The sequence below is a fragment of the Mugil cephalus genome, chromosome 10, assembly GCF_022458985.1.
Source record: "Mugil cephalus isolate CIBA_MC_2020 chromosome 10, CIBA_Mcephalus_1.1, whole genome shotgun sequence".
NCBI lineage: Eukaryota > Metazoa > Chordata > Actinopteri > Mugiliformes > Mugilidae > Mugil > Mugil cephalus.
In genome coordinates this window covers 5610893-5624538 of record NC_061779.1, presented here as the reverse complement: position 1 = coordinate 5624538, position 13646 = coordinate 5610893, and the positions used below count along the sequence as shown (strand labels likewise).

At 42.4% G+C, this 13646-nt stretch overlaps 1 protein-coding gene across 1 annotated transcript in view; it reads right to left on the bottom strand.

Moving 5' to 3' along the window:
• Positions 1-13646, bottom strand: part of cdh13 (cadherin 13, H-cadherin (heart)) — a 340354-nt gene that overhangs the window by 106542 nt on the left and 220166 nt on the right. The window lies entirely within an intron of this gene.

Here is a 13646-nt window from a genome sequence, read left to right as displayed (position 1 = left end):
TTGTAAATATGCCATTCATTTTTGCTATTTTTTTAAACAAATAATGATTTCTTTAAAAAATGTATATATTTGTCTGTTTCATTACATACTTTCAAAAAACATAGTTGAAACAAACTAATTAGTACTTCCCACCAAACTTGAGTAATGTCCAACAACTACTTTTTAATTCTACTTGAGTAATATTATTTTGAGGTAATGCTACTGTTACTCAAAGACAGTTTTAGGCTATTCTAGCCACCTCTGCCTCAGATGCGCCCCAATGGGATTCGTTTCTTTGGCAGAGGCAACGAACCAAACTGGATCTCGCCAGCAAAGAGTAAGTGGCAGAGGAGAGGGAACAATAAAAACATAAAGTACCGAGCACACAACAACAAACTTTTCCAATCAATGCATTTTTTCCTCACGGAGACAGGGTAAAATTAATTCTCGCCTGAAGTACTATTCTAGGGGGGAGGTTCACCGGAGAGTAAGGGCTGTTGACAAATACTCTTTATCCTCAGGTCAATGAGGAGGAGAAAAATAAGGGGTGTAAGGGGGGGAGGAGTGGAGAGGAAGGGGAGATGGAGGCGAGGCAGGCAGACGGATGAAATCTAACAGAAAAGACACAGTGAGAGGACAGACTGTGGGAGAAAGTCAGAGAAGGAGCCATCAAGAGGGAGGTAAGAGGGCTGAAGCTCTCTCTAAAAGCATAATGACGGTGTAGCTTCACCAGGACCTCCCTGACATCACTGAAGCCCTCACTTCCACTTAGCATAGACATTTCCCTCGGAGCGGCGAGCGCTCGTCTCACCCTAATTATTCCGCCCTGCACCTGCATGCCTCACTCTTCTTGTCACTCTCCTTCATCTATCTATTCTCAGGTCTCACCCCGCTGTCCTTTCCTCTCTCCTTCTCTCTGCTGCCCTTTCAATACCTCCTTAGGACAGAGGAGAAGTCAGAACTCTCCACTCTCACAGATTACTTTGGAATTTTAAAAAGGTCTCTCTCTCGTGTGTGTGTGTGTGTGTGTTTTTCTGTGGGCTTCGTAATTTGATTGAACCAATATTTGAGCTCTGCTAATATTTAGCATCAACTGCCACTTGAGCTTGGATTGTTTTTCGAGAATTTTAGGCCTTTTAAAACGAACACAAAAGAGCAACCGTGACACCGAAGCCAGAGAGCATGCACGAGATGCCACAGCAAGCGAAGCCTCCGTGGTTACGACCACTGAGTGTGAATAGTGTTTTAATAGCATCTAAATTGTACAATTAATTTAAAACATTTAAAAAATTGATTTAAAAATCAGAATCAGAATCTCTTTATTGGCCAAATGTACAAGGTACACAGGAATTTTGCCTGGTGTAACTGCGCCACATAACTTTAAAGAAAATTTTACTTAGCAAGAAAAAAAGGACAATATACGCAATTTAGACAAATAAAAAAAAAAAATATGGAGATATACAGTGAGTAATGACCGTAATAAATACAGGCAAGGGGTGGCTGTTGCTGTCAATGATGCATGCAGAAATGGAGGGCGTGTATTAGTGTTTTAAGTGTCTTTGGGAATGATGCCGAGTAGCGGTCTGGGAAGGTTTGTTCAGGAGAAAGATGCCCTTTCGGGAAAAAAACAAAAAAAAAAATGACGGGGGTGCACTGAACAGGGAGTGAACAGGGTGTGACGGGTCCCCCACTATCCTCCTAGCCCTCTGCCTGGATCTGACATGGTGCAGAACACACATGGGCTCCCGTTCAAGACCCGCGAGGCGCCTGGCTGTTCTCACGATGCGTTCCAGCCTGTTCCTGGTGTGAGCGGAGGATGGCGAGGACACTTTGGATGGTGGCTCTGTAGAACTGGGTGCGACGCTCATCTTGCGGAGCAGCCTGAGGAAAAACATCCTCTGGTGTGCCCGCTCGATGACCTTGGATGAGCGTGTCTCCCATTTCAGGTCGCTGGTTATGGCGGTGCCCAGAAACTTCACAGCATCCACCACCTGAACTGCAGTGTTGTTGATGAGAGGTGGGGGGGTGGGAAGTGTGTGAAGTGTGTGTGAGGGTGAGTCAGAGATATATTTTTACAGATATCTCCGACTGCCAAAGAAAAGAGAAGTAAATGGAACGCCGCATTAGAAGTAACGACTGGAATCTAAGCACAGAAACCTGGTGTTGTGGTTCACATTTAGTGGCAGGTAATATTAATTTATGCAGTATTTTTTGATGAAGTCGTTTCTTAAGCTATTTTTTAAGTTACATTCTGGAGGGCTATCAGATTAGTTTGTGGATGTTGTTGTTTTTGGCGTAGTTACGGTCGACAGTAACTATTTCAGTTCCAAAAATAAACTCTAAGAACGCTACAGTATTGTATTGCTAATGTTACTTCTCAGTAAAGCTCTTAGCATTAGCATCTTTTATTTAGCTACATTTGTCATAATGAAATGACCTAAAACTAACTTGAACTAACTGAAACTGAGGCTAATCCACTTTTCCAAATCCATACGAGTTCCTATGCATCATTGTCAAGTCCTTAATTTGTCTCACTGTATTTACTGCTACGTTTCACCATGTTTTTGCCACTAGGGAGGCGTGGCCCTACATCTGTAGTTATATCAGTTCAGCGACCTTGAGGTTCTGAAAGGCACTTACAAATAAAATGCATTATTATTATTATTATCTAGAATCAACATTTGAGAATATTTCAAAGCCAGGTACCCCAACGATAGAATAGAGGTTTGAAAAAGTCTGATCCAAATCTCACATCCAACTTATTAATTCCCAGAAAAAATGAAAATAAATAAATATCAAAAGGAGCCAGTCTTTTGTACGGATCCACAAAGACCCGATCTTTCTTAGGAACCACACATCCCAACTCTACAAATCATCTAGTTTTCAAGAAAGGCTGAATAGACAGGCTTAGGACAACTAAAAGCAATCGCTACAACAATTTAGCGTGACACATCCATGAAACCTGATGTCTTAATAGGAGACAAGAAAAAAATAAATAAACTGTCCAAATGGAAGATTTTTGCAGCAACACCATGATTTCTCGCATGAGTCGTGTTTTTCCCATTGTGCTGCTAATGTTTGCCTTCGACCTCTTTTACGACTACAAAATGCCCACGTCTTTCAATCTTTACCCAAGATTATTTTGATTACCACATTGGGGTATTGTCACACTTTGAAAAGGTCTAACCAGAGATGTTCTGCAATTGTGATAAAATTGGTGCTCAGTGGTTGCATTTTTTTTATTTTTTTATTTTTTGCCTCGATCGTTGTAGAATTTGAACCGACTGTGTTGCTGCAGTGTCTCTGCCCCGGTGCCATGTGGACATAAATAATGGATATGTCAAGAGTCATTACAGCACTCTGGGATGCCAAGCAGGTTACTGAATGTACACAGCAGAAAGTCATTGCAGACCATAGACAGAAGAGATGCCTTTGCTGCCATATTATTTGCTGATAAGAAAAACCTATTATTATGCCTTTTTTAAGACCCACAATAATGCATTATATCACAACAGAGAAAGGTCAGATTTGGACAGACTGTAAATGAAAATACATTCCTATTAATTTGCTGTAGAAACAAGACATGAAATGAAAAATGATCTGTGCTTTTCATCTCAGTTAACACAACCTGTCAGGCACTTATTTATAGAATTTCAAATATAAATTTAATGCTGGATTATCTGATTCTCTCCTATCCTCTATTTGTTATTACTATTATTACATATTTCACAGCATTTCTTCTCCGTTGCTTCATACTCAGAGCGTCTTAATGATACGATTTTCCACCTTAGTCCGTCTTATTTCCATTTCCCTCAACCTGTGCTTGCGTTGTCTGCTCTTGCGGTGAATATAACTTCCCAACTTGTTGTTCTCTCTGGTCACAGGCTTTCATTGACTAGCGTCAGTGAGACTCAATTAAAGCAAGAGAGAGAAAAAAAAAATAAGATTAGCAACGCACACTTTTACCCACAATGCCCAGGGGGCTCAATTTATCTCAAGGAATGCTCAGACTAAAAAAAAAAAAGAAAACTGTGATTGACACCTCTAACCTTCATTGGGGTGTAATCTTCATCTTTAGCACTCAGAGATCTAATTAATTAGGGGGAATCTCATTTCCTCACTAATGCAACTGGACAGAGGCATGATAGAAGAGGGAGCGGAGGCAGAAGGAGGTGGAGGAGGAGGAAGCTGAGGAGAGGAAGGACTGAGATGGAGGGTGAAAGGAGGGCTGCCGTATTTCATCAATGCCCGTGAACGTTGTCCACCTTGTTCATTTCAGGGAAGAACAAGAGAGCGTGAGGTGGTTGGGTTCACACCAACTACAGCGTATTGATTACAGCTGCCAGAACTCTGGCTACCGGCCATCACATAAGGAGACACTGCAGTAACACTCTTTATAATGGGATCTCTTGGTAATGTACTCAAGTGTTTCACTTTCTTTTCTGGACTTCTTTTTTGTTTTTTGGCTCAAAGTTAACATCTATGCGTGAGGAAGTGCTACTGGATTGTAATTGATTCTGTCTTCTTCCTGCGGCACAGCAAGCAAAATGTTTTTTTTTCTGTTTTTGTTTTCTGTGCTTTACCAGTTGATCACATTAAAGTAAGACCAAGATGGAAAATATAGAGATTGCAAAATCCACATGTAGATACAGTGATAAGGCATAACATTACAGCCACCTTCCTAATATTGTGTGCCTCCACAACAGTTGTGACTCATCAGAGAATGGACATGAGCAGAATGTTGTTAGTGCTAAGGGTTGAGGGGAGGGGCCTCTGAGGATCATCCTACAGATACTTGATCAGTTTGGGATCTAGTGAATTTGGAGGCCAGGTCAACACCTTGTTTTTTGAGTTGTTCCTAAACCGTTTCTGCATCCTGCTCGGGATGGCATCAAAGAGTGTCATTGCTATGGGGTGGAGGTCTGGTCTAGTAACATTCACATGAATGTCAGCAGAACACCGAATTGTCACTAGATGTTATTCACTTCTCTTGTCGGTGGTTTTAATGTTATGGCTGACTGGCGTGTGCACGGCTAATGCATGACATGGAACGAAATTATGCACTCAGGTAATAATCCGGAACCTGAGTGCATAATTCCGTTTCACCTCATGCTTTTGTACGGTTGCGAATGGCAGATAAAAATCCTTGAATCCCAATGAACTGATTTCACAACTCATAAACATAAACTTCCTATTTACTGACATTCAATGTAAACGTCCCGTTTTAGTGTAGGAGATGTCACTGTGAGAGCAAACCGCAATATCTGAACAGCACAATAGTCAGTGAAAGGCTATGGTGGATGACTGTGGTGTGTGCATACTTAAAAACACACAGCTAGCACATAACCTTCTGTGCATGAATGAGGGACCATAGCTTCTCAGCAGGTTCTGCAGAAGGAGGAACCAGGAGAGCTAGGACTAGCTAGCAAGATAGGAAGATATACATATGGTTGCACACATCTGACCTTGACTCCGACATTCTTTTGCAAATCTACATCCCAACATTGGCCGACAGTCGACCGTCGGCTGGGCGTGTCACAACCCTAAGCGCTAACAAGAATAAGTAATCAAATCAGGGTTGAAGTGAGGCAGATGCTGCCAAGTGCAAAACACCTGCAAAAACAAATATGCTAACTATTATTATTGTATCCCATAAATATGAATGAAAGGGTGAATGATTGAATGAAAAGCACCAAATATTCACAGCACAGATGGGCTTACTGAACAGTACTTAGAAAAAAAAAAGAAAAAAGGAAACAGTAGGAAAGAAAGTAATATGTCACTCTATGTATACGTGTCAAAGTAGTATGCCAGGTTTAAAATTGTAAATCCCCTCCCGTCAAAACAGTTTTGCCTGTTATGTCACTGGGGTGTCTGACCTTCACTGTGAAGAATAATGGGGGGGAGCTTTGCCTTTGCTCACCTTAAAGACTAAGCCCTGAGTGTATGAGCATGATTGAGTACGGGACATCACAACCAGTTCAGAGGCGACACTGATGACAAGTGATGATAATAGGCTTATTTGTTCACATGTGACATTATCAAAAATCACTTCAGATCTAAAACCGTAGTCGACTGAAGTTGTGAGGACGCCCAACAAGACAAAAAAGCGCATTCAAAGCGCAGCACTCCGTCACATGTCTGGATAAGAGATCTGTGACAAACACGCAATCGTCTCATATGTTAATGTGACGCTGCATTCATCTGTCATCTCATAATGCAATCATCATTTCATTATCATCATCGACACTGGAGTCTCCCAGATTAGTTCTCATTTGAATTCATTTCAGACACTAAAAGCAACTGAAGGTCAACAACGCACGCACACCAGACATGCAGGCAGGCGAACGCACGCGTAATTGCAGGACGAATATTTTAACTAGATTTCAATACACATAACAAAAAAAAAAGAAAAAAAAAGAAGCTCCGTTTACACCAATCAGGCATAACATTATGACTAATATTGTGCCTCCAAAACAATTGTTACTCATCAGAGAATGGACATGAGTCTTCTGAGGACGTCCTGTGGTGTCTGCCAACAGGATGTTGTTAGTGGGGGGCCTTGGGATCCTATGGGTTGAGGGGAGGGGCCTCTGTGAATAGTTGTATTAATAGGTTAGTGTAATTTTTCATCTTCTGTATTACTGATGAGGAATCAGTTATGAGATCATGTGACCACTTACCTATTTAAAGATTAATGTTGTCACTGTTGTCATTTCCATGAATTGGGTGAGCACCTGCACAATTTGTGCTCCTGGATGTGTGCATGTGTTTTTTGTCTCAGTGGATCATCCCACAGATACTTGAACAGTTTGGGATCTAGTGAATTTGGAGGCAGTTTTTGTGTGTGTGTCTGTGTCAGGCTGCATCCTGCTGGGGATGGCTGCTGCCGTCAAGTTGTGTCTTTTGCTGTGGGGTGAGGGTGCCTGGTCTGGTCTAGGTGGGCGGTACATGTCTAAGTAACATCCACATGAATAAATGCCAGGTCCAAAAGTTTCCCAGCAGAACACTGAATCGCCACAAGATACTCGATGTTATTTCCTTCTGCTGTCAGTGGCCATAATCTAATGACTGATCGGTGCGTCTGTCAGGCGTAGAATTTTAAAATGCCTATAAATACATTTCGCGTCACTCGTCGTCCAAACTGGCTGCACTTCAGTTAAAAAAACGTAGGTCTTGATTCTCAGCTCTTGCCGATACCGTGTGCACTTCTGTGTCTTCAAATTACTTCCGCAAAAAAACCCCGAAGCTTGTGGCCACAGATACGGTTGAAAAAACATTTCGGCAAGTGGTTGAATACAAAGCGCTTGGGCTTCATTGCTGTGAATAAAATCACTGTCCTGTTACTAAACGTTGTTCTCCACCCTCCCGATCTCTCTCTGTGCACCTCGCAACGTTCTCATTCTCGCCACTCAGCTGCTTCTCTTGGTGGATATTGAACCAGGACACTCGGACCATACATCCCTGTTGTCAGCCTTCTTCTCCAGCAGCCTTACTTGTGTTCCTCGTTTCCTCCACATCCTCTCCCAGGACGTCTCTCAACTCATCCACTCGCACCTTTCCAATCTCCACATCATAATAGGGGAATGAAAGAGAGTTTATAAACTGAAGTGTACATCAAATCTGCTGTAATGAAATCTTATCAATGTGTTCCCTGTGCTGTATTATTTGCATATAAATTACATTATATAATAAGTCTCTCCGGCCTCTACCTGCGAGGAGTAAATATTTCTCTGTCTGCTTTGTCTCGGCGCCATGACACCAGGAAACGAGATGCTAATTGAAGAGAGGAAAGCATCTTTATGTGACGACTGACATTCAATTATGTTTGGGGGATCAGATTAGGTGGTGGCCCCCAATGTTTGAAAACAACATTTTGCAGGGCGGCAACTCCGGAGGCAGCCGAGGATGTAATTTGAATGGCTGTTCGGGGCCCGCGCTGAATGGCGCTGCTCTGAATGGAATCACTATGCTATGACCTGCGAGTAATTGGATGTCCACAGTGAAGTGTTGACAGGGGAGGCTGGGCTGACAGAAACAAAAAAAAAAAAAAAAAACGAGATAGACAGTAAGGCGGGGAAACAACGAGAGGAAATAACACGAGATGATAATAAGCAGGAAAAACTACGCGGGAAACCGGCGGCAGCGTTGAGGAAAATAGAGCAGTGGGGCGTGGGGAGGGCTGGGGAAAATAGAGGAAATGGATGCGGTTTTTCCTCAAGAGTGGAACCCGCCAAAGTTTCAGTTGTCATTCATCACTTCGCGCAGGCACTTTGGCCCCAGAGCCAAATAAGCCATTAGACAGGATAAGCTTTCTTGTCAGCCGAACGCTGTCAGGATGCAATGCCGCCAAGGTCGCACCAAACAAACGCCGGGTCTCTTTACTTGCAGGCCCCCCCTCCCTGTTGTTGCATACGATACCGATGATCAGGCGTAATTGACTGCTTCTATTTACCCGTCACTCTGGATTTGCACTAGTTAAGCATAGCAGAGTGGATAATGGAAAGTAAAGACATGCACGTGGCACAATCTACAGAACACACAAGCTGAGATCCTTCGCTGACACACGAAGCGTACGTACGCCTTAAGGCCGAGAATCGTTTAAAAAACGTCCATACCAGCACAGATACCAGTACCCTTAAAACCATATAGATAATATTAATAATGCGAATAGAAAGCAATTATTTAGATGTCACTACTCCTTCCCATTCAAAAGAGTTTTACACAAATACACTTTGAAAGTGCTCAAATTACTGATTTTTTTAGTGTATAACTGAACAAACCTGCACAACAAAGGGCTGGGCTCTGGGCTGTGTAACTTTCAGCACCGCAACAATGAACCAATATTCTTTGACATGATGAAGCTCCTCATCAAACACAGAGAATCTAGCCACCGACCAGTCAGTCCCCGCGTCTTATAATTGATAATTTAGCTGCATAATGCTACATGCTGAAAACGATTTACTTTACAATAAATGTTCTAACACAGAGGCCTTCAACGTTTTTCAGGTCAACGACCCCAAATTAAGTAAGGGACCCCCTACCTACTATAAGTGTTCTATAAAAAACTCAGTCTACAGATATACATAAATATACAGTATCATTATCATTTCACATTCATTCATATGAAGCTGTTCAAGTAATACACAGGTACAAATATTCATAATTTTATTTAAAAAAAATAAATAGACAAATATATAGAAAATGACCAACCAAAGATTTTGCTAATCCCCCTGCAGTCCCCCCAGGGTGTTCTAGACGTATGTTCTAACACACAAAGGAAGAGTACAGTTAGCACAGTAGCACTGCATGCACCGTGTCATGTTCAGAAGACGACGCCTTGTAAACACAGTGCAGTTCTCCACCCTCACGTTTACTCTGTATCTGACGAGGTGCTTCATCAGGTTGCTCATATTCCCCGTCTACCCCCAGATAATCTTGCTAGTACGAGCAGACGCCATGGATGTGTAGTACAGCCGTACTTTTGAGGGTTTTGGTGGCATCTCGGAAAGCTGAACAGTGAAATCAGCCACAGACGTAGAATGAAAAGCCGCTTTACCATCATACAAACTACTGTTGCAGTGGTGGGTCGATCACACGGCACAATAGCAGAATGCTCACAGTGATCGGCTGCAAGCAAAACCATAGAAACAGTCTTTTTTTCTAGATTTGGGTACAAAACAGGTACTGGGTTGTTTGGGTTGATACTTAAAAGGTATCGAGTACCAATACCCAGCCCCTCAACAAATATTTTAACCCACGAGATTTTTAAAGCATGCAGCACAAAAGGTTGAGAATCATTCGTCTGGTTCAGACTGCAAAAAAAAACAGAGAAACTATTATTTGGTTGTACTGTCGTTTTCGGGCGTGGATGGTTTTCCTACAACACTTATTCAGCGTTACGTCCTATGTGAAAGTCACCTTGAGTTCAAAACGAATGAACCGAAAAACAAACAAACTAAAAAAAAAACCTCTTGTCGTCCTTTTGGATGTGCTTGTAATATTATCTGGCAAAAACAAGATTTCACAAGCAGTCACAACAACTGCTCCGCTGGTGAGCTGTAAAAATATAAGCGTGACTCAAAAAAAAAGAAAAAAAAAGAATGCTTTATCGACTCCAATGTAAACATCACAAACACACACACACACACACACACACACACACACACACACACACACACACACACACACACACACACACACACACACACACACACAGACACTCGTTTTATTCCCATGTAGTTCACCTTTGTAGAACACGGAGGGGGACGGAGGGGTCGGAGGACTCCATCGATTGGCCATCCCGGGCAGTGACAGCTCCCAGATTGGCCAGAGAGCATTAGGGAGTCAGAAAGTCACACTACCATTAGCAGTCTGTCCTCTCTGGTTACAGGCTGCCTGCATGCAGACCCTCCGTAGACTAAAATAGATTACAATGATAGGTGGGTGTGTGGCATCAACAGATGTGTGCGTCTAGGAAATGTGATCTTTTCTGTCTCTGCGCTGTAACTTCAAATGTATTCCGCAGTACGTCGTTTCGAGCCAATGTCATTAGCGACCCCTCTCATTTTTCCTTTGTCGGCGCGCGTCTCCGCACGTCTCCCCGCCTCGCGTCCCGGCGAACATCTTTCCCTGCGCCTGAGTATCTGCGTAGCCGTCTTCAAATGACATTCGTCTCAAAGGACACCGTAATTGAGGGTATAAGAAACGAAAATAGCACAGAACACGCCATGCGTCCTTTTAAAGATTCATGTTTGTTACGAGAGACTGTACACACAGGAGCTTAAGGCGAAATTAATCACAGGGGTAGACTTTCTCTGTCTTCCCGTGCCCACTCGTCTCTCTTTCTGATTCACATCTCCTCCGGTTCTCAGGACTCCAAAAAAGAAATGCGGCAGTGCTGATGCGACGAAGGGAGGTGGTGCGTGAAGGCGCAGTTGACTGAGGAAAACTAGGGTTAGATTGGCAAATCAGCCAGCTGAGATGTGGGGGAAAAAAAGCAATGCAGGTTCAGCATGAAGCACCTTCCATTCCATTTCGTTGTCACTGAATAGCTAATTTATTAATTTCATGTTTTATAGACCCACGAAGGATGAAAACTCAGATTCAGCGACATATTTCAGACAGATAACGTCACCCGCTGCCTCTGTCAGGCTATGACACGCTTGCCTTCACAGGCCATGATTATCAGTCAAATTCCTTCCGCGTCAGACCTAATCAGAAACAATATGCTAAACACCAGAAACCCTCCGCTTTGCTTGTTGACTTTCCCTTTTCCAGTTAACATTTATCGACTCGTGCAATTAAGTTATATAATAAAAGAATTCAAGCTTGAAGAAACGGGTTAACATATTTTTTTTTTTTTTTTTTGTGAAGTAGCCTGATGGAGAGGGATCCCCGTCTGCGTTCAACTGAAAGCTGTGAACACCACTTCATCTTTTCAAAGCTGGCCTCATCCCGGCAGCCACATTAGCTGTCAGAAATTACAGCCCGCCATTGATCCGACTACGGAGCATGTCAGAATAATATTAGACGGAGAGGGGAGACATGTCTAAAGGAAAGCGAGGAGGCAAAAACAGAGAGTAGTGGAATAAATGTGCATATCAAGACAGGATTTTACGCCTCAGAGAAAGCACTAGAGGGAAAATCAAACTGATTTCAATGTGACAAAATTGATTTTCCAATTTTCCTCGGATTGCTTTCTGCTTTCCCAGGGCAGGTGAGGTGTCTATCCAAACCCTCTCAGAGCTGAAGCACGCCTGATGAATTTCAAAGGAAAAAAAGGGGGAATGTTTAGCTATTTCTTGCTTTTTGTCTTCTCCTCCTTGTTTGATATGTAAAATTATCTTTGTCACTAGCATAGAACAATGCAGACGCAGACCGGACGTGCCGCTGTATATTCTGGATGGCGGATGGTACCGACGCTGCAGCCATATTTATGTGGGGACGTGCTGAAGTGGCTGGTTTTTAAAACCTTTCCAAATCAAGAGAAAGAAAGTTTAGAGCATATTCCTTCTGCACACACAGCACACTTATAAATTATGGCAGTGTGGGGATGAGGGGAGAGATACTTGTAGATACAACATGAGGAAGCTTCAGGCTTTTTACTGCTTTTAGCCGACCGGCTGCAATCATGTTAAGACCATATGGGGCTAGTATTACATGTTCTTCCTGAGGGGATGACCCCCCCACCCCCCTCCCCGCAACATATTTTTTCACATTTCCCTTTAAAGGCATTAAAAATAAAATGGTACATCTTAACAATTCTGCGATCCAAATAACATTTTAAATGGGTATAAAAAAGAGGCTATGCACTGTAACAGCAAAAATCATTGTCCATCAAAATAAAACGGAAATCTGTCAAGAGGATGTGCTCAAATGGGTTTTGGAAATTGCATCTAAGGTGTTCATTACTTGGAATAACGTGCAATGTGGTCCCGCTTTTTGTCAATTTTGTCATCCGTCAATTCGCATGCAGCGGGCAACCGGAGAACCTGACTGACAGAAATTCCTGAGTAGTGTGAAGGAGGAGGAGGAGGAGGAGGACTCATTTTTATATTGGTGTTAGCGGTACGTGTGTGGACGCATCAGCGACATTGGCAGAGTTTAAAACAGTTCTTCCACTAACGCAGACATCACACGGAGTCTGTAGCAGGGGTCTGGCAGGATGGAGAAAATGATCAGGATTATGCAAAAAGGATTGACAAACTGATCTGAAAGGATGGACACGTGATCGGCAGAGAGCAGGAGACATGTGTGTCAGTGAGAGACAGGACAGGGGGACACTGGACAAACAACGCACCTTTCTGTAAAACAGGGGTCTTCAACGTTTTTCAGGCCAAGGACCCGTGAACCGATGGAGAGATTAAGTAGGGACCTCCTACCTGCTATATTAAATATATTATTATTATCATTCTGTATTCATTATTAAGCTATTCAAATAACACACAGGTTGAAATATTCATTTTTTTAATTTTTAGTTTTCAGTGTGTAATATGTGGCCATGTGATTGGCTCAGCAGCGATAGGGGCGGAGCCTACTGTGTACAGGAGGCTTAGATTGACAGGTCTAGTGTGGCGCTCTGTGTGAAACAGTGCGCTGTTAAGACAGCTCCTGTATCCTTTACTAAAATAAACTTGGATTTCTGTTAATGTGTATTTGAAGAAATTTAAATTTGTGGGGGAAAATTAAAAAAAAAAATATATAAAAATGTCTAATCAACCAAAGATTTTGCGACCACCCCGCTGTACCTCCACGGACCCCCTAGGGGTCACAGACCCCTTGTTGAAGACCTATGTTCTACAGATAACTCAATGTTATTAATGTTAATGCACATTATTAAATCTCCCTGTGTATGAAAATATATTTTTTTGTTCTGTCGCAAATTTTGCTCATGTTTTGCTTATTTTATTATTTTTATCTTCAGCTATTTTCTTTTTACTTGTGGTTCTCTAGAGATGAGAGAGCAACTGAGCTGTTGTGACCAAGCAATTTCCCTTTGTGAATGAATAAAAATAAATAAATAAAATGTCTAAGTCTGAGATTACAGCTTCAATACAGCTTCTTCAGTTTATGTCCAGGAAATAGCGGGACTGCAGTGGTGGCTCAAAAGGGGCTATAAGGACGCATGACTTAGGACTGTGATTACTCTGAAGTACTTGATAACA